Here is a 22,540-nt window from a genome sequence, read left to right on the forward strand (position 1 = left end):
TTCTGGCTGTGTGAACTCTGTAGATCACTGGTTGCTCTTCTTTTCCCTAGTCAGGCTGGTGCTCATTTTCTTTAGGATATTTTATGCCACTCTGGCTGTGTGCTGCAGCTCTGAACTGGGAGTAAGTGTAATTGATGCAGGAAGAGATTTTTCAAAGGCACAAATGGTAGCCAGATAACTGAGTCTTGATGACTCTTAATGGCAGCTGGGTGCCTGATTGGTGTTTATGCCTTTGAACATCCCCCATGCTTTTTAGATTGTAAAACACTTTCAAGAATCACTGAGAATCAGATGCACAATTAGAGTTTCTTTTGACTTCCCAGGATGAACTTTCTCTAGGGCTAGCCAATAAATGCTCTGCTCTGTTTTTGTTACCTTTCTTCTTTGGGGCCAAATCCAGAAATCAGCTGAGTTGGTGGATACATACCCACATAAGAAAAAAGTCAAACTAAACCAGGATTTTCAGATTTGAAGCAAAGAGCTGTTCATCTGTGTGGAGGCTGGTGTGTGATTTATCTCCTTTTCCATTATCAGCCAGAACACTTTATATAATTCACCATTTCAGGATGGAAACAGCAGTATCCATTTATAATTGTTGTTGCATACCCATGCTAGCAAATGTCCTCCGCTAACTAATGATGCTAGAAGTGTTAGTGAAAGTATCCTATATAGAGAAGAAATTACTGAAAATATTAGAGCTCAGACTTCAGCCTATTTACATTTCAGTTGTTTTCTTTTAAGTTCATTTCATTCTCTGCATCCACTTCCAGCAGATACCAAAGCCACTTTGTGTCCCATGTCATCCTGTCATAGTTCTAGATCTGTTAGAGGAAGGTTACTTTGCAAAGAGACCAAGCAGCTAGAAAAACAAGAAATTCAAAATGAGGAGATGGTGCTCTCATTTGATTCCAGAGATATTCAGTTCTGCAGGAAAATAGAGGACAAAAAATGTCTTCTCTTTTGGAAGTGAATTCCCAGAAATTCTGGTAGCACTGTATAATTCAAATTTTGGGCTCAGGCCAAAGTCTGGATAAGAAACCCCCATCATGGGGATATAGAAATCAGACAGTAGTGGTTCATTGGCTTGCAGATTCAGATATAACAGCCAACTCCAGGTTATCTACAATGCCACAAACCACAGTTTCTCTCATTCTTTAGGATTCACTGCTTCTCTGCAGCCTTCACAGGGAAACTGCTTCACCCTCACATGCACAGTTCCCTAGCCTGGGCACAGCAGGTGAGTCTTTTCCTTAAACGAGAATCATATGAATAATTTTCCACCTTGCCCTCTAAGTGAGGGATTTCAAGTACAAGTGTGAGAACTACCAGAATGGCCTGAGATCAAACTGGAGACCTCAAGGAACAGGTTGCAGCAATTTCAGTCAAAGCTTAGTCTAATGCTAGAACTGTCTTTCTTCACTGAAGGCTGAACATGGAGGAGGGAAAAGATTCAGAAATAGATGCTCACCAGTGGGCTGCAAATCCCAGGAAATGGAGGCTTCCAGTGTAGGGACTCTTCATTCAACACTGTTTCTACCCTACTTCTAAGAACAGTTTAAAATACTACTTTAGCTATAAATTCCTCTGCATTTTTTAAAAGATTAAAATGCTTCTGAATAACCACATTACAATTAAGCCAACACAGTTTTGCTATAATTAGCAAGTTTCTCATTTACACTGAGACTCCTTTAAGACCTCTTTGTGTGGGCAGAGTGTTGCAAAGTGCAATTACACTTCATTAATACTCACTTTAAAGTCCCTCATAGCACCAGAGCAGTAGAAAGGCATTACAGTGAAAATAAGAACCCAATAGAAGTACTCAATAGTCTCAATTCCTATTTGCATTGTGGCCAATTTGCCCCACTTTGTCAATATAAAAAGACAGCAAATTCTCTTTACCCACTTTAAAAAGTGGCTTTCTTTTAGGAAGAAAGTTGTATCAAGACTACTAGTGTAAATTAAAATCAGGCCCAACATCCATATGTTTAGTTTCACATTTCTGAAGTAATCGGAGGAAGATGGCAATAAAGCCCCTTTTCAATTAAATCTGTTCTGGTACATTGACTGTGTGCCTGCGCACGGGTGTATGAACAGGGCCTGTGGGTCCAGGAGCTCCACAGTCCAGCTCCCAGAGGCTCCTCGTTGTCATGGCCAGGACAGGCTGAGGACAACTGTCATTAAAACAGGGCTGACTGAAGAAGTCTCTGGAATAATGGAGTTCCTTTGAGTAGCCATACTCTGTCCATCCAAACTGCTGATTCTCACAATAAGCCCCACCCTTCCCAGACATCTGGTGTAAGAAAAATTTTGACAGCCATAAGAAACTATAAAGTGTTCTTCTTTTATGACTGAAAGTAGAAAGTTGCCATTCAGAAATATTATACGTCCCCATGGGCAGGAGAAACTTTACCTAAATGATTCCTGACAGATGTTTATCCAGCCTACTCTTCAATGACCAATGGATGCTCCACAACCTCTCCAGACAATCTATTTATTTCAGCAGTTCATTATCTTTACTTTCAAAATGTTTAATTTGGCTCTCCCTTGTTGCAGTCTTAGATCTTTACTTGTTTTCTATCTGTGACTGAAAAAGAATTATTGGTTTCCTCACTGTGCCAGACTTTTAGTATGTCTCCCCTCAGTCTACTTGTCTCTGGTTTGACAGAGCTCAGCTCATTCAGTGTTTCCCCTAGACCATGATCACTAAGCCTCTGATTGTACTTACTGCACCCCTGTGAACTCTCTCCAGCCCATAGGTTTTCTCAAATGAGGTAATACAAATTGGCAGAGACCTTATCCATGCCTAAGAGAGAAAGGACAGTCCCACCATCTTTACTGTTTTATTTTGCCACTAAAGTGCATTTCTTTGAGGCAGTATATGACCAGGGAGTTTGAACCTCATCACCATGTTTAGTTCAAGTAAAGCCTGATCCATACCAAATTAACCTTCTTCTGTGTTTATACGTCTGTGCAGGTCTTTCTTTGCTAGACCAATTCACAGCTGGTAAAAGAATAAGAAAGTTGGAGATGAGAAAGAGCAAAGGCACTTATAAATTTTGTTTCTGGTTGGTTTATGTTGGATAAATTCCTTGTTAAATAATCAAACCTTATGATCTTGATCCTCTGATAATTATTTATGAATGTGATTTGTTGACTTTAGTTATTTGAACATTGCTGTTTGAAATGCTGGCTGAGCCTGCTGCATGATGAGCCAGAGTTACCAGAATGAGACCATAAGCTGTGCTCCCAAACACATTCCCAAGTTTGCTGAGACAAAAGGCCCTTACTTGATTCACATCTACATATGTTATATAAGCTTCTTCTCTGTGAGTCAGTACTGAAAAGAGGCAAGGCCTCTGAAGACTATTAAGGGATGTGGTGGAACTGAAGGCAACTGATTGCTTACTATAACTAAAGACCTCTGTGTTTTTTCGTAAGAACTGAGGTAGTAACCCAAGAATCTGGCGAATCATATACAGAGAGTTAAATGTAGGCTGCTGAAATATTCACTTTGTTAGGACTTGTCCTGCATTATTCCAGAGTGTTGATGAGGATTGCTGAACAGTTGTCATGTTCCTCTCATGAGGTAGTTTAATGTCAGTGGTGGATAAAACCTATGCATATCTATGAATCTTTTGTGCATTTCATCAAGAAGCACTTTTAGTGTCAACAATAATTCAACTCCACTGCAGATGTTGGCATTCTGATCAATACTATAGGATGAAAGTTGGATCTTTTAGCTTATTTTTGAAAATGTGGAAGGGGTAAAGGGAAGTAACCTGCCCATCTCAAATTAGTCAAAGGTCTATACCCTTTGTCTTTGGGAAGCTTAAACCCAAAATTAGACTGGATCTGAAACAAAAACTTGAACCTGGGTATCCTGTTTTCCAGGTACATGTACCTTCACCAAACTGCTCTCCTTGATTTGAGCACAGGTCCCATTCTAGATTTGCGAATGTCAAAACTAATGATTTTATAATGGCATTGTCTATTTTTTTGGTATTCATCTCAAGATCCCTTTAGAGACCATGGGAAAAAGCAACAGGTGTCATTTATCTCATGTATTTTATATTTCTAGTTAGAATAAGATGAAATGTGTCCTACAATTGCCTGCTTCTCTCCTTTGGCCATAACAGCACCCTGGAGTCAGCAGCGAAGATTTAAATATCCAACTCCGGATGTCTTTTCAGTCCTAGATCCAAGAATAATGCAAACACACTGCTGAAAGGCACCTAAGCTGACCAGAACTGTGGACCTGAGCTCTTCCTTAACAAAATGGATTTCAATAATGTTTTCATCTGGACACTGGCCTGGACTTTATGAAATATATTAATTCTCTATACATTGGGACATTTCTGGAAAGGTTTATATCTGCAATGAAAATGAAGATGAAACTTATACCTCACTAAACCACATGGAACTCTCTTCACCCCACCTACCTTTAAGGTTGTAAGTTAATCCACTTTGTCACCAGCTCCTACTTTTTCCCAAGGAAGAGGACTTGGCTTGTACTAACAAATACAATAAATTGATCTTCATGATACTTACAGGCCTTGGATCAGCAAAGAGTTGGGCACAGTGTACTATTAATGTATATATTCATTTGCTAGTAGCTCTCCTTAGACAGAATTGTAAAGGCTGCCTTTGAGTCTCTGACTTGCCTTGTCATTTCCCTTCATAATGAGTGGTAGCCTCCCTAAATGACCAGACCTACTGAGATTACAGTGATGCTGTTTCTCACTTCCTTTTCCAAGATCTTATCAGGAGAGCAAAGAATAAAAATCAGAGAAAGAAAGGGAACTGGATGTCTACAAAGCTCTAGTGTCTCATGCTGCCATTCCCTTTAACGCTCACAAGCTGGAATTACTTAAAAGATTAAAAACAGGCTAGTGAGTGCCCTTCTGTTCCTCTGTATACTAATCATTTTATTGCTATGACAGCTATGCTTCCCATAGGCACTGTGAGCATGACTGCTGCTCTTCATGAAATACACCACTTTGTTAACCTGCCAGGCTCACTACCTACCACTGAGGTTCCAAATGTAAATCAGTGGGAACATCTGAAGTAGCAAATTCATTGGGTTTATGGACATCATTTATTACAAATCACATTCCTTCCTGAAAAGGCCTGATTGTGGTGGCCCAGCAGGGCTGTTAAAGTTCCCATTTTTGTGAGAAAACTATATTGTCCTCTATGCTTGCACTCTGCCCCTCTCATTAATCTTGCTGCAGAGCTTTCTGGGGAAGATGATCCTCCATGGAACTAAGAGGGGAAGGGATTTGGGTATGTGACATCTCATCATGTTCCTCCTCTTTGGTTTCCACTGAAATAAATGAGCAGTGCTTTGCTGTACTCTGTGTGTTCTTGTTTTATATCTGCCCAGCTGCATGCAGTGACACAAATCTAAGACTCGTCTTGTAATACCTTCAATATTGTGCAGGCAAACAGCCAATAAGTTGTCCCCACATTGAAGACTTTATGCCAGCATTTCAAGGTATAGTAAGATGCAGCAAATGGATGCGGGGCCATGGGGGTGGAAGGGGGGCATAAACTAACACTGTTGCATGCACTTACAGAAGCAAAAAATTGTCTTTTAAATTCTTGTATTTATGTCTATGCAGAGCCTGAAGTGTCCCAGTCAAAATCAGGGACTCCCTGTGTTGTAAGCTGCAAATACAAACAGAAATAGGCTGTTTCTGCTGCAAACAGCTCGCAGTCTACAAAGTCAAAGCAAACACAAAGTAGGCGAAGGAAAAAGAGGTGATGTCAGAAGTAAAATGGCTTTCCCAGTAGCACACATCTTACTACAGTTTTGCAAAACAGCCCAGGCCCCACTTCTAAATAAGTCCATACCTCTACCTCCCAAAGGCTAATAATGTCTTTTGATCAGTAGCGAACTATGGTGGTCAATAATTTACATCAGTAATGGAGATTGGATATGAGAATCTGTCCTCTTCTCTTGTGCTGTGTATTTCAAACTGCCACCGATAAAATATTTTTTATTTTTTTTCTGCCCTGAGCTCCCCTTTGTACTTAATTCAGAAGCTTAATTTTATTTTCACACCCCAGGTGCTTGGTACCTTGCAGACAATTCACACTCCATCAGTTTTTAGATTATTATTATTTAAAATACTCAGCAGCTAGTAAGGCAATTGGTATCAGTCACATAAACTCTTCAGCTCTGGGGATCAGAGACTAAAAGAAAGTGAATAAAAGATGATGGTAGATCTGTCTGTCCATCTATTCATCTTTCCTACCTTTCCTGTCTCCTTTACTTCTCTTTTGCCCTGTGAAAGGAACAGGTATGTTTTCCCATTACAGCTGCTGATGTATTTCTTTGGAAATCAAATCCACAGAACTCAGCAGAAACAAACTAGTATAGAACAAAGGCAGATTTACTGAATGATGAGTTGGTGGTTCTGTGTATGTGCTTTCTTCTGGCACTCACTAAGTATTTAATCTTTGCCATAAACATTCAGATGTTACCTCTGGCACAGCTAAAGTGAAATCCCAGTGCCTGAGAGATGAGGATGTCTGGGAGCCTTGATAATTCACAGAAAACCCACTAGTCACATTGTCAAAGACAATGAAGTGATTTTTGATAGTAAGGCTCCTTTTCCAAGCAGTTTACACCATTTTATTTAGGTTCTTTAAAAAATGTTCCCCCAGCTCACTACAGGCACCGCAAGCAATTATGGTATCCCCAAGTACTCCTGAATCTCAGTGTTCCTGAATAATGAATTGTTTACCCTGCCATTAAGTGGGATTTAAGACCACATATTCTGGTGATCTAAAATCAGTTTGTTAAAATGTATCAGGAATTTTTATGAAATAGTTTTCTCCTTTTCAAGGAAAATTGTGGATTTCTAAACAGTACATTTGGATTGGAAAAATTGATTTTGCCATCTGAAAATTTTTAATAATCCTGTTTCAGCTGAAAATTTTAGAGGAAGGTGTTTCAAATAGAAACCTTAAGGAATATTCTAGTTTGTGTGAAAGTCTAGCATTTCAACTCTTCAGTGTCTATGCCAGATAAAAAAAAATCCTAAGTGTAGGAATTTTCTGGTTTATCAATTCTATTTTTAAAACATCTATCTTTCTTGTGTTTCTTGTATATATGGTTTTAGCTCTGTGTTTCTGAACCATGTAACACAACCAGCACTTAAGCAACACCCTCACTGATTTCCCATAGAGAGGATATCAATGTATTGAAAAATCTTCCTTTGGTTACTTCCTTTGTCACTTACTGAACCTGACTGACTTCAGTGATAGAAATACTGCACCTAGATCCCACCGGCCATATACAATCACTAACACTATCATCAGATAAAACACAGCTAACCCCCTTCTGACTAACACCTAATAGTTACCTATGGTAAGTTCACCGTATTTTTGGGCACACTTGTGTCTAAGTGTACAAAACAGTATCTAGAGCAAAGCAGTGATCCATCAGGATTAGAGAAATTTATTTTCTTATTCTACTGGCCTTAGCTTGCTGCTACATAAAATAATTGGTTTCCCTTTTTATCTGAAATGGGAATACAAGGTGTATGGCAGAACCTTCATTAACCAGGGCTACATTTAAACAAGGTTTTGTTGACAAGACACTAACAAGGAATAGCAGTTTTATAAGCTATCCTGCTCCAGCCAATTACATATAGCAGCTTTGGCACAGATGATGACATAGATTGGTGAGCGGGAGTTTACGTTTTCATTAAAAGTTTAGAAGGGTTCACTAGACCAAGCTGGTATTTCTTTGAAAATATCTGAATTATAGAACAAACTCAGAAGAAAGATCAGTTATTAGTAACTGTCTTGAAAAATTAAAACAAAACTGTGAAATGATAACTGTACTGCTAGCTATAAAGAAACCCTTCAGCTGCAACTTGCTCAGTGATATGGTTAGGACAATTTTAAGTTTCTTGATAATTTTTGTTTGCCCTTGAAAGTTTCAGTTTCTGGAGTCACAGGATTACACAAACTTCACAATCATCATGGATAAAGAGAAAATTTCTAGTGCTTGAGTTTGGGGAATAGAGAGTTGGAGACTATAAATTGTAATATATCAAGCAGCAGAAGGCAAAATGAAAGACTCAAACATATTTTATTTACATCCTAATATATAGCATTTCATACATCTCAAAATAATATGCAAGATTATTTTTAAAATTCCATCAGGATTCTCGCAGCTGTCACGAGTCTGGAATGGCAGGTGGTATTTTAGAGCCTCGAAGAAACTGCAGGCTACAACAGGCGTGTTTAAAACAGGCATGGCCAGCCTCTAGCAAGATGTATGCATTACTAGTATTTGGCTACGAAGCAGAAGATTCAGTTGAGTAGTGCTCTAGCTCTTCAAGGGGAACACCGAATTGATTACTCAAACCATTATGCCCTCAGATATACATGCTGAATTCCCTTTGTGCTGAATGCATATTTAAGGCCCTAAGTACCTGGGAATTTTGAGGTTAAATTGCCATAAATATTTATGGATACAAGTAATAAAGGTAGCCTTTTTCAGATCTTAAATTTCATTCAGGTGGTGACTCCAAATGGATATTGCATTTGAAAGCTGGAATTTGATAAAAGCTTATTTTCTCCCATCTTTTAACTCTCTTGTCTCTATTGATTGTGAACTGTTTGCTGTAGGGGCTGTCTTTTATTAAATAAGTTTACAGTGCCTAGCACAATAAAGCCCTGACTTTTTTCTGGAGTCTCTAAACACCATTGCAATGCAAATAAAGGAGTTCAATGTCATTCATTTCTGCAGTGAGCAAGGCTAGTTCCCTTCACTGCAGGATTTACTGAGGGATATTTGTATTAACTAAACAGACGCAGGAGTTCCTCTTGGTCTAAAATGTGTGTGTGTGTGTGTATGTATGTGTGTGTGTTGGAATAGGACTTGTGATAGCACAAGATAATTTTTCTTCTTGGCTGAGGAAAGGTGAGAGAAGCAGTAGCACTGAATGGTCAACTGAATATACCCAGAGTGAAGATGTTCAGGCTGTAAGGATATCTCAGCTTGGGGTGAGTACTTTAAGCCTAATACTGTCTGCTGAAAAACAACTCTGTCTGGAAACTCACATCAGACTAAAAAGAGGAAAAGTCTCATAGCTTAGTGATAACCTGGAGTATTGTTCCATCTATGTGTAACAGATTGCTGAGTGGCAAATTCAGAGCTGTCTGACTCACACAAGACTCCACAGGTATATGACTCGGACCATTCCTGAGATGGCTTAATAGTTTTGTGATATTTATAAACAGAATTCATACAGTTGCCCTCAAAACATATTCTTTCTCCCCCTCAATTATTACCTGAACTGCCTGGTATCAAATAAGATAAATCCATCCTATTGAAATAGCTATAGATTACTTTTGGACAGCACATTTTGCATGCAATGTCTGCCAGAGGTGCTGCTGGTGTTGGAATTAACTTACTACTGTATACACATACTAGTTTCTTTTTATGTTTTTAAGGTGGCATTGAGCTATGGTGTTAGCTGATGAAAAAAATCCAGTACATTATTGCTTAAGAAAAGATAATAGAGTTTGATAAGTAAGAATAAGGAATGACATCTTTTTTTTGTGGTGATCGTTTGTCACTTACCTGGCTTTTCCTTAAATGGCTAGCAGCAAGTGAGAAATTATTTGCTGTGGGTTTATTACAAGATGTGGACTGGGGAGAGGTGGCCTGAGGTTCCCGTATTAATTCAGATTTTTTTATTTCAAAGCTCTTACAATTGATTTGGTCCCCTTGAGCAATTTGCTGCCATCTGAATTAAACAGTTTATTTAATGCCAGTGAGAGAGAAGGAGTAGAGTATGAACTCATGACAGAATGCTTGCAACAGCAAGCGAGGTCTGATCAGAGTTGCGTGATCCAAGCTCTGTTTTAGGCTACGACGCTGACTTAACTTGTCATATCACATAAGTGCTCTCTTCTTCTGTTGCCCCTGTAGAAGATGAAAATAATAAACTACTTTGATGAGGCACAATCCATCAACTCTACTAGTGAATGCAACTTTCTCCAACATTTGGGGAGGCATTAAGCCACAGAACTGTCAACTAAAACTGCTAATTCTCTCATGCTAGAAGGAAATTTATAGAGCCATAAAAAGTAAAGCTGGAAAAAATAACAAAAGGCCCTCTAGTCTGTCCTGCTTTCCTGAGGATGCATTAATATCTACTTAAACTGTTCCTGACAGGTGTTTGTCTAAGCTATTCTTAAAGAGTTTGAAGATACAGACCCTGCTACCTTCATAGGCAGTTTGTTTACGATCTTGCTTAGATTTTACATTTTAGAATTTTTCCTAATACTGAGACTTAACTCATCCTTCCTGCAGTTTAATCCTGTTTCTTCTCACCTTGTGCACAGCTGCTAGAAGTCATTTACGTCATGTGATATCATGTATGGAGATTGCATATGAGAAAATAAAACACCGTTTTTCAATGCCAAGTGGATGCATGTGGGTACTCAAGAATGATTTACTCTCGGCTACTGGTTTAATTGTAGTCTTGCTTATGAAAGAAGTTACATATAAAACCAATACTTTAGGGCCAGTGCAAAGGCTGCTGAAATCAGTGGAGATGTTTTACACTGACTTTCCTTTTACTTTGCAGTTGAAAAATTAATTAATTCTCAAAGTAAGAAGTGATTTGATCCTCTCTCCTGCCATAAGAGTGTACCTGTACCATTTCACTTGGGAATTATGTCTGGTGTTTTCTAGTTATTTTTAAAAATGGAATTAACCTTATTTTTCATCACAGGGAGAAGGAGGTCTTCCATTGATTTAAACCAAAATCAATACTTTACTTTGCCATTAATTCCCCTGAAATCAATAGGTAATTTCTGAATTAAAATGTTAGTTGTCACAAAAATGTAGGCCTGGATGTATATAGTGGGCTTACTTTTCATGGCCCTTGGGTTTCATGTAAGTGTAACATCACTGATCTTTTTCTTGATCTACAATGCATAAGTAAGCAAAGACCTGTAGCACTCCTCCTCATCCATGTCCTTAATAATCCCAGATACTGGGTGTACCTTACAGGGAACGAATGAGCAGAGAAGTTAAATGCAAAGGCCACACATACAGGTATACTTTTTCTGACCATGCAGACTTGAAATAAAACATAAATCTGTGACTCAGACAACATTTTTGCACTTAGCCACTCGTGAGAATGATGTGTGCAGTCAATTGATATGTATCCTCTTCTCTCACAGCTGGAGTTTCAAAATCAAAGAGCGGGACTAAAAATGAACCTGAACAAATCAGCAGTACCAGTTGATGCACTGGTGTTTTCTGCTCCCCTACAGCAGAGATGCAAGGTATGCAAAGAGATCCCATCAACTGAGATGATCTCAGCACAACTTGGACAAGCTCACTTTCAGGGGAGTGTTGTTCGTACTGCCATGACTGGCCACAATTGCCGCAGATCATGGCAATTTTGATTCCCATCTCCCTGTGCACAGGGAATGTGTCCAGGGGATTGCTTCCAAAATGTCCATGGGGGCAAGATATGGACAGCTTCTTCTGTGCTGTGCTTCACAATTCTTTCCAGGAAACTCTATCCCTCAGTCTGCTGCCACAACAAGTGGTTGATCCTACCCTCTGATCTGGCCTTCATTCAAAATTACACACCTGTGTTGCTGTGTGAGTGTATGAGATGTGAGTGTGTAACAACCCCAAACCAAACCTCCTTGTGATATTGAAGAAGGAGACTGAGTTTTTAGAAACTCAGTACCCAAAATTATTTTTCAGTAGACTCTGTGTTAAACATCCTTGAAAACATCCTTGCATCCACATGGAAGGATATCTGATCCCTTGGGGAGAAGTCACAGGTCTTTCACGGTCTGCATCCTTCTTTAGCACATGCATAAAGAAAGTGAACTTCTTACCTCAATTTATCAGAATGTCTACATAAAATTGCCAATGGCAGAACCAATCATCCACTTGAAGAAATCCAACTAGAAAAATATGAGGTTGACAAATCAGAATATGGCAACAAAAAGAGTTTCAGTCAGATTCTCCAGAGTCACAAACACAAAACTATATAGACATTGCTCCCTGAATCCATCTTACAAAAAGTACATGCTTAACAGCCATCTTTGGGGACTGTGGTGCCTCTTGATGGCTCCACTTGTGTAAGGAAAGGTAATTAAAAAAAGACCACTGCATCTTTGCAGAGCAGCCTTTATCAGTTTGGAGGAACTGCTCAACTGAATGCATTTTATCCTTTGTTTCTGGGTGGAGATCTCTTTTCTAAAGATTTGCAATGATCTGCCAAAAGGGATGAGCAGATGACAAATGAAACGTATGGATCGGCATCTTGAGTAGAGTCTGTAGAGAGGAATTTATACAACCACTCAAGGGAATGAGCAAGGACATGACACAGACAAAGATTCATAGGTGGAAGCTGCTGGTCTGGCACCTTTCCACCATCACTAATTTACCCTTACTCTAAACTCTCTTAAACAGTAGCTAGTTAAGCAGTGCATGATGTCTGGAGGGTGCCAAGGAGTGCTAGCAGTTGGAAGGAGCTGCAAATTGCAATAGTTTTTCTTAGTCAAGTCAAAATTTGGACTCCCTTGAACTCCCTGCCCCATATCCCACCCTTGGCATGTTCTCTCTTTGCAATGTATAGGTTAAAGGTCTTGGGAATTGCAAAGGTTGCCCTCAGATTGTCTTGTAATAAGTGCTTTTGCTGGTACGGAGCACACATGTCTGGCAGCCTGTTAGGAAAATTTCTGTTTCCTTCCTGTGCAGGCATGCCATATGCAGCCACTGCTGTTTCTGCACTACTTTCCCTTAGGTGCCATGCTCCCTTCTTGTAACCTCAAAATGTTAACAACTGCTGTTCAGGAGCTGATTATCAATAGTACTACCAAAGCCTCAGATTAGTTTCCAATATACTGATACAGGGAGAAAGAAAAACAAGGGAAGGAGTGCAATATTTGTTCAAGATCAGTGAACAACCACTGACTCTTCCTAGGCATTTAGGTCCAGACTCCCAGAAGGATTTAGCACTAACTTCTGTTAAAATCAGTTTGGAGTAAGTACTTTTTTTAAAATTCAGGCTTTAGAAAGTAAGCACTTTACAGCAGTGATCAATGTTTTCAGACACCCTAAATTTAAGCACAGTTGCTGCAGGAAGGTGAAGAGGATTATAACTATAGTTATCGTTGGGTCTGTTACAGTGAAGTTACTAATGAAGAAATTTGTGTCACTGACAGAGTGACAGGGTTGTCTGTTGGTTTCTTGAATGTCTCATTTGATTTCATATCAGTCCCAAGAAAGTCAAAACACAAAGATCCATGAAGGGTATTTTTTCAGAGATGTCGTGGTTTCAGCCCAGCTGGTAACAAAGGACCACGCAGCCACTTGCTCACTCCTCCCACCCCCCTCCGGTGGGATATGGAGGAGACAGAGGAGAGAAAAGAAAAAAAAAACCTGGAACCTCGAGGGTTGAGATAAAGGCAGTTTACTGGGACAACACAAAGAAATTACAACAACAACAACAACAGTACTAATGAAAGAGTATACAAAAAAAGTGATGCACAGTGCAACTGCTCACCACCCGGAACCCGACGCTCCGCCACTTCCCCCACCAAAAGTCGAGCCCTCCCCCTGGCCCGCTCCCCATTTATATACTGAGCGTGATGGCACCTGGTACGGAATAGCTCCTTGGCTAGTTCAGATCAGCTGCCCCAGCTATGCCCCCCACCTCCCAGGTTCCTGTAAAAATTAACTCTATCCCAGCTGAACCCAGGACATTATCCACCCCTTATTCTATACCATCTACATCATGCCCAGATCTTACATTTCCCAATCAACCACTACCACTTTCCTTGTCTTTTATATAAGTATATGGACCCCCCCCCGCACACACACACACACACAAATAGTATTCCTTTAGCCTATGGGCTATCCCTCTAATGTGTCCATCAATTTTATTTAGTCCATGACTTTGGGGCTCCATCTGTTGTAACAGTTCTTCAGGATAAAAGAGATGGTGTGAGATGTTGGGTTGTTGTATGCTGCCTCTGGAACTTGTGGCTAGTACCTTTGGTGCAACCCACGCCTTTGGTCTGTAGGTCGAAGATGTTGATCTTGAGGAAATTGCTGGGTGCCAGTTCAAGTTCTATTGCTGTTGTACTTGGCTCAGTTTCAAAGTCCATCCTGCAGTTATTTGGGTAATTCTTACAGTAATACCCTTGATATGGCATATAGACACTATAGATACAATGACATGCATTGGCAGGTTATTTAGCAGTTAAATATCATACAGCCCAATTCACTGGCTATTCTCTCCCAAAATCAAATCTCCCTAAGGTACACATTGAACTTCCCCATCCTTCTGCATCACCCACCAGGTGTACCCAGGTCCCTGAGCAAAAACAACCCCTTGAATGGGTTTGCCTCTGCTTGAGGGAGGACTAACCCAGACTGTCTTTCCTAACATAATCCTCATGCGCACTACAGGGACTTTATCCCCTTCTACAGTATGTGGAAGTCTTGGTTGGGCAGGGCCAGCCCGATTGGTGGATCCTCTAGTATTAACTAACCAGGTGGCTTTTGTTAAATGTGTATCCCAATGTTTGAAAGTTCCCCCCCCATTGCTCTCAATGTAGTTTTCAGCAGTCAATTGTATCGTTCCATTTTTCCGGAGGCCGGTGTGTGATAAGGGATGTGATATACCCACTAAATGCCATGTTCTTTGGCCCAGGTGTCTATGAGGTTGTTTCGGAAGTGAGTCCCGTTGTCTGACTCGATTCTTTCTGGGGTGCCATGTTGCCATAAAACTTTCTCTTCAAGGCCCAGGATAGTGTTCTGGGCAGTGGCATGGGACACAGGATATGTTTCCAACCATCCAGTGGTTGCTTCCACCATTGTAAGCACATGGCACTTGCCTTGGTGGCTTCATGGGAGTGTGATATAATCAATCTGCCAGGCCTCCCACTGTTTATATTTCAGCCATCGCCCTCCATATGACAGGGGTTTTTGCTGCTTGGCTTGTTTAATTGCAGCACATGTTTCACATTCGTGGATGACCTGTGCGATAGTATCCATGGTCAAGTCCACCCCTTGATCACGACCCCATCTATATGTTGCATCTCTTCCCTGATGGCCTGAGGTATCGTGGGCCCACTGAGCCATAAATAGCTCACCCTTATGTTGCCAGTCCAGGTCCACCCAAGACACTTCAATCTTGGCGGCCTGATCTGCCTGCTGGTTGTTTTGATATTCTTCAGTGGCCTGACTCTTGGGTACATGAACATCTACGTGACGTACTTTTACCACTAGCTTCTCTGTCCGAACAGCGATATCTTGCCACAGTGCGGCAGCCCAGATGGGTTTATCTCTGCGTTGCCAGTTGCCCTTCTTCCATTGCTGTAGCCACCCCCATAGGGCATTTGCCACCATCCATGAGTCAGTATAGAGATAGAGCACTGGCCACCTTTATCTTTCAGCAATGTCTAATGCTAGCTGGATGGCTTTCACCTCTGCAAACTGACTCGATCCACCTTCTCCTTCAGCAGTTTCTGCAACTTGTCATGTAGGACTCCATACAGTAGCTTTCCACCTTCGATGCTTTCCCACAATGCGACAGGATCCGTCAGTGAACAGGGCATATTGCCTCTCATTTTCTGGCAGTTTATTATACAGCGGGGCCTCTTCAGCCTGTGTCACCTCCTCCTCTGGTGACATTCCAAAATCTTTGCCTTCTGGCCAGTCCATGATCACTTCTAAAATTCCTGGGCGACTGGGGTTTCCTATGTGAGCCCGCTGTGTGATCAGTGCAATCCACTTACTCCACGTGGCATCAGTAGCATGATGTGTAGAGGAAACTTTCCCTTTGAACATCCAGCCCAGCACTGGCAGTCGGGGTGCTAAGAGGAGCTGTGTCTCAGTACCAACCACTTCTGAGGCAGCTCGAACTCCTTCATATGCTGCCAATACCTCTTTTTCAGTTGGAGTATAGTGAGCCTCGGATCCCTGATATCCCCGACTCCAAAACCCCAGGGGTCGGCCTCGGGTCTCCCCAGGTGCTTTCTGCCAGGGGCTCCAGGTAGGGCCATTCTCTCCAGCTGCAGTATAGAGCACATTTTTAACATCTTGTCCTGCCCGGACTGGCCCAAGGGCTACTGCATGAACAATCTCCCGTTTAATTTGTTCAAAGGCTTGTCGTTGCTCAGGCCCCCATTTAAAATCGTTCTTCTTCTGGGTAACTTGGTAGAGAGGACTTACAATCAGGCTGTAATTTGGAATATGCATTCTCCAAAACCCCACAGCACCTAAGAAGGCCTGTGTTTCCTTTTTATCAGTCGGTGAGGACATAGCTGCTATTTTGTTGATCACATCCGCAGGAATCTGACGACGCCCGTCTTGCCATTTTACTCCTAAGAACTGGATCTTCTGTGCAGGTCCTTACTTTCTTTTTCCTTGACCTTACTTTCTTTTATGGCAAAACCAGCCTTCAAAAGGATTTGGATTATTTTCTTCCCTTTTTCAAAAACTTCTTCTGCCGTGTTGCCCCATACGATGATGTCATCAATGTATTGCAGGTGCTCTGGAGCTTCACCTTTTTCTAGTGCAGTCTGGATCAGTCCATGGCAAATAGTGGGGCTGTGTTTCCACCCCTGGGGCAGTTGATTCCAGGTGTACTGGATGCCCCTCCAAGTGAAATCAAACTGTGGCCTGCACTCCGCTGCCAAAGAAATGGAGAAAAATGCATTAACAATGTCAATTGTGGCATAGCACTTAGCTGCCTTTGATTCCAGTTCATATTGAAGCTCTAACATATCTGGCACAGCAGCGCTCAGTGGTGGCGTGACTTCACTCAGCCCACAATAATCTACTGTTAGTCTCCATTCCCCATTAGATTTCCGCATGGGCCATATGGGACTATTAAAGGGTGAGCAAGTCTTGCTGATCACTCTTTGGCTCTCCAATTGGCAAATCAGCTTATGGATGGGGATCAGGGAGTCTCGGTTGGTGCGATATTGCCGCCGGTGCACCGTCGTGGTAGCAATTGGCACCTGTTGTTCTTCAACCTTCAGTAACCCCACAACCGAAGGGTCTTGGGAGAGACCAGGCAGGGTAGACAGCTGTTCAGTGTCCTCCGTCTCCAATGCAGCTATACCAAAGGCCCAACGGTACCTTTTTGGGTCCTTGAAATACCCACTCCTGAGATAATCTATACCAAGGATGCACAGGGCCTCTGGGCCAGTTGCAATGGGGTGTTTATGCCACTCATTCCCGGTTAGACTCATTTCAGCTGCCAATACGGTTAGCTCTTGGGATCCCCCTGTCACACCAGAGATATAGATGGGTTCTGCCCCTTTATAACTTGATGGCATTAGGGTACGTTGTGCACCAGTGTCTATGAGAGCCTTATATTCCTGTGGGTCTGATGTGCCAGGCCATCGAATCCACACTGTCCAGTAGACTCGGTTGTCCCTCTCCTCCACCTGGCTGGAGGCAGGGCCCCTCTAATCCTGGTTAGAATATCCGTTACTCACTTTTTGCACACGTGAATCAGAAGTCCCTTCAAGAGGATCAGAAATGAGATCAGCCCATCTACTGCGTCTGGGGGACTGCTCACGGGAAACTGGAGCAGCAGTTTTCCAAGAAGAATCCTCTTTTCTGGTTGCTTTTTCTTGCAACTCCCGTACCCGTGCATCCAAGACTGAGGTAGGTTTTCCATCCCACTTCCTCATGTCCTCTCCATGGTCACACAGGTAAAACCACAGGTTAGCCCGTCGTGTGTACTTTCTCTCCTCTCTCTTGGGCAGAGGAATGCTTACTCCCAATAACTGTGATGCGGGCCTGTACAGGTGAGGAGGAGACATATCCACTTTGAATTGCTGGAACTCTCGGGACAATTCCTCTACAGCTGAGACACAGGCCCGTAGGGAGGAAGAGAGACTTCCTTCGTATTGCCGGAGTTGGACAGCCAATTCATCCACCGTTTGTCCATAGCCTTCTTTCCAGGACATTACTGCCAATGAGTTGGCATAGGTTGGTTGGTGCACTTCGTAGAAACTTCCGCCACATTGGTTGTGTGCATTGGACTTCATCTGGATCTGTGGGTGACTGCGCATTTTCTGGATCATTATAAATCACCTCCAGCATGGCTAATTCCCTCAGGTACTGGATACCTCTCTCCTTGGTGGTCCACTTGCCTTGGTGACATGTAACTTCATCCTTGAAGGGGTATCTTTCCTTTACACCTAACAGAAGTTGCCTCCAGAGGCTGAGAACTTGTGTTTTTCTTCCAATCGCCTTGCCGATGCCCCCTTCCCTAGACAGAGATCCCAACTGCTTGGCTTCCTTACCCTCTAATTCCGCACTACTAGCCCCATTATCCCAGCATTGGAGCAACCAGGTAACAATGTGCTCACCTGGCTGGCGGCTAAAATCTTTTCGCATGTCACGCAACTCACTCAGGGATAGAGATCGGGTGATTATTTCAGGTTCTACCTCTTCCTCCTGTTCTCGCGATGACCCTGGTTCATCTTCATCTCTCACTAAGCGAACTGATTTCTTTGTGTGTTTCTTTTTCTGTACAGGGGTGACTGATACTGGCACAGGTTGGTTCTCTGCTTTAGCTGCAGTATCTGTCAGCGGGATAGGGGTAGCCACGGTACCTGTTGTCATGGTAGGGGCAGCCACTGTGCTTGTTGTCGGGGTAGGGGCAGCCACGGTGTCTGTTGTCGGGATTGGGGTAGCCACGGTGTCTGTTGTCAGGGTTTGGGTAGTCACAGTGCATGTTGTCCTGTTTTCCATCTTTTCCCCCTTTTCCCCCTGAGGGTGCTGCATAATATCAAGCAGTGTTTGGTAGATACTGGCCAGGGCCCAGCACAGTGCAGCAAGTTGTACGTCTTTGGAATAGCCACAGCTTTTTTCTTTCAAATATTCTACCACTTCATGAGGGTTCTGTAGTTGTTTGGGAGTGAACTTCCAAGCCACTGGAGGCGAGAAGTTCTCTAGATACCTGCCCATATCCTCCCACATGCCGTGCCACCCATGAATATCCAGCTTTGGGGCAGATCTCTGGGTGGTACTCTTAAAGAGCCTTTTTGTAGCCCTAAACAAAACCTGAAACATATTCAGGAGGCATAGCACTAACAGCACACTGGCTTGCGCATCCCAAGGATATTCAAAATTCTCGAAAGCTGTTGTAATTAGTCGGAAGGAGACTAACTTCTACTAACTTCCCCATGGATTGGGTGTAATTACCAATAAAATCCGACAGAAGGTGCCCAAAGTATGGAAATGATATCACTGCCTCTTACAGATACAGCTTAGCCTCATGACCAGTGATGTAATCATTTCACAAGTCGACATTGCCCAGTACAGCAAAATGATAATCCCAATCACTCTCCCAGAGATGAGATACGCAACTACAGGCAATACATAGAGCATATAAGAACTTACAAAACGCCACCATGTAAACAAATGAATCAACATTGTGACTAACATCTATTTATCTAGTATAAGGAATGCGTATGACAAATTTGTTTCAACACACTCTGGCCAGATCTGTCGTTACCTCAAGCCTTCATGCTCCATGTTGGGTGCCAAAAAAGGACTGTCGTGGTTTCAGCCCAACCGGTAACAAAGGACCACGCAGCCGCTTGCTCACTCCTCCCACCCCCCTCCGGTGGGATATGGAGGAGACAGAGGAGAGAAAAGAAAAAAAAAACCTGGAACCTCGAGGGTTGAGATAAAGGCAGTTTACTGGGACAACACAAAGAAATTACAACAACAACAACAACAGTACTAATGAAAGAGTATACAAAAAAAGTGATGCACAGTGCAACTGCTCACCACCTGGGACTCGACACTCCGCCACTTCCCCCACCGAAAGTTGAACCCTCCCCCCGGCCCGCTCCCCATTTATATACTGAGCATGATGTCACATGGTATGGTATAGCTCCTTGGCTAGTTCAGGTCAGCTGCCCCAGCTATGCCCCCCACCTCCCAGGTTCCTGTAAAAATTAACTCTATCTCAGCTGAACCCAGGACAAGAGACATGAAAGGAGAGGGAGAAATAGAAGGGTGGATGTAATCAAGACATTAGTAAGTAAAATAACCAGATTTGTCAGAAGACAAAGTATGTGAAACCAAGTAACCATCAGATGTTCCTGTTGAGCTGCCACGCTTCCAGTGATAATGATTTTCCAGGATGCAAATTATGTTAAACACTTTGCATTTACTTCATTTAGCTCCTGAACTTTTAAAAGCTCCATTGCTGTTTTGGGGAAAAGGCTAGGACTGAATTCCCAGAGCTGCTGTGTTGTTCTGCTGCATATTGAAGCACTGAATAAAAGAAAAATTGGGGAAAAAGCCAAGTGTGAACAGGAAGGTGCTGGTAAGGCCTGGCTTATATTTCCATTGCTGTTAGGTGATACTAGGAATATGTATAAGACTGAAAAAGTATTTGTCACACATTAAATTCAGGATTATTAACTACCCTAAACTCTGGAGATTGAAGGGTCTTTGTCTTCTTGCTATTCTGAAGTCCTCAGAGGAAGGGGACTCATGTTTTTTCCTTGGTGCTGATGTACTCTGAATGCTAACTCTAACACAAGGGCTGGATCTGAAAGACAGAGAATATCTGCTCTTCTCCTCCAGAGATAAAGTATTCACAAGATAAGAGGAGACAGCAGAATGCGTTCATCTTGTCAAATGACACTTTAACTGGAGTACAGCTTCTTAACTGCTGTGTTTGTACAAATTTAGCATATTGAGTGATACTGGCAAGCACCTCTGGAAATGTTCTGAGCTCTAGCATGTATAGCATATCTTTCTCCTCCCAATATGTTCTTGTGCAATCTCTTTGCAGTAAGAAGCAGAACAAATCTATTTCAACAGCATGGCTTGGGTCTTTACTACACTGGTGGCTAAAGGTAGCAGAAGTCATCATCAGCCTGCATTTGTTCCAGGCAAAGCAATGTGAGCACCACCCTGCAAAAGACCACTGGATCATTGTCAAAGAGACATTTGAACAAAGGGGGGAGGGGAAATGGACCTATGGCATGGAGCTTTGGTTACTTGCACAAGTCAAATATACTGAAATTGCTGCGAGTACATTTACACAGGATTGTTCGTCTTTAAACTGTTTATATCCTAATTCATTTACAATCTGTATCCCTAAAGTCATCATAATCACCTTGCAGTATTTTCTATCTCCCTTTTTACCAACCTTGACAACAACACATGCAAATTAAATATAATGGCACAATACTTCAGACAAAACTTCAGATAAGAGTCAGTGAATACATGCAACATATTCCCACTGCATAAGCCTTTATTTCCTCAGGTGATTCTATATCAGCCTATTTATCTATCATTTAGCCCAATCTTACTGAAAGTGAATCAGACCCTTAATATTGTTCTTTATATTTATTTATGCTGACCACTACATTTATCAGTCTCACTTTCACAGAAAGATGATCTTTCTTACTGCTGGAGCTACAACATGAGGAAGGCTGAGTCAGGAGGACATGTTATTAGAAAGACTTGGCATCCATATAGCCTGCTTCTTGAGGTGGATCTCATATGACATTTGTAAACCTTATGTGTCTCTGTGGAATACCATATGGTAGATTGACACACCATGTTAATTAAGGTATGTAGTCTGTTGATACAAGCCACTTTATGCAATTGTTTAGAAGAGAAAAAAGACGAATGCAGGCAGTCAGTTCAATGAAATCAGAGCAGTTAATGATTTATTACCAAATGTATAATGTGGACCACCCAGCAAACTTACACAGCAGCAGCGAACAACATGTCAAACAGAAACAGACCCCTAGGTGCTTGTGGTAGAAAGGTATCAGTGACCTGTCTGCAGCATGAGAGCAGATTGCTGCTTCTTTTTAGATCTAATTAAAAAAAAGCAGAAGCTCTTGTATCAGAGCTCCACAGCATAGATTAAAACCCAAACTACCTATATACATGACAGCAGATGTGTTTTCTCCCCAACGGGCTTCAGTCTCTGCTTGGCACAGCCTTTTATAAGAGGCAGAGAGAGCTGTACTTTGACAGCTTTGGCCTGCTAAGAGTTTCACAAGGTAAAGCATTGCTGAAGAAATAAAATGTTAAATCTAATGCTCTACAGTCCTTAAAAGGGTTCAAAAAGCAAGTGTTGTATAAGGAAAGGGTTACATATCTTGAGAAGCAACATGCCTGAAAACTAAGACTGTAATGTCAGAGGCTGCTGTTTGTGAGGACTGTTCTTGGTAGAGATGTGTGGAGATGCAGAGCTTGAATAACCTGGGTGATACAGAGCAACAGGATAGAGAAACACATTTACTTCAGGAAGACATACCAGGTTTTGAACTGGTTTCAGATGAAACCTCAGTAAATTTCTGCATACTACACGCAGACATAGACCCGTGCGCACACTCAGAATATTGATATCTCTGCCTATATCCATATATATCTACAGATACCTCTGTCATATATCCACCATATAACTGTTACCAATTGGTCACTGATTTGTTAATATTTTAGCAAAATCATATGTATGTTGTATTT

The sequence above is a fragment of the Buteo buteo genome, chromosome 12 (assembly GCF_964188355.1).
Source record: "Buteo buteo chromosome 12, bButBut1.hap1.1, whole genome shotgun sequence".
NCBI lineage: Eukaryota > Metazoa > Chordata > Aves > Accipitriformes > Accipitridae > Buteo > Buteo buteo.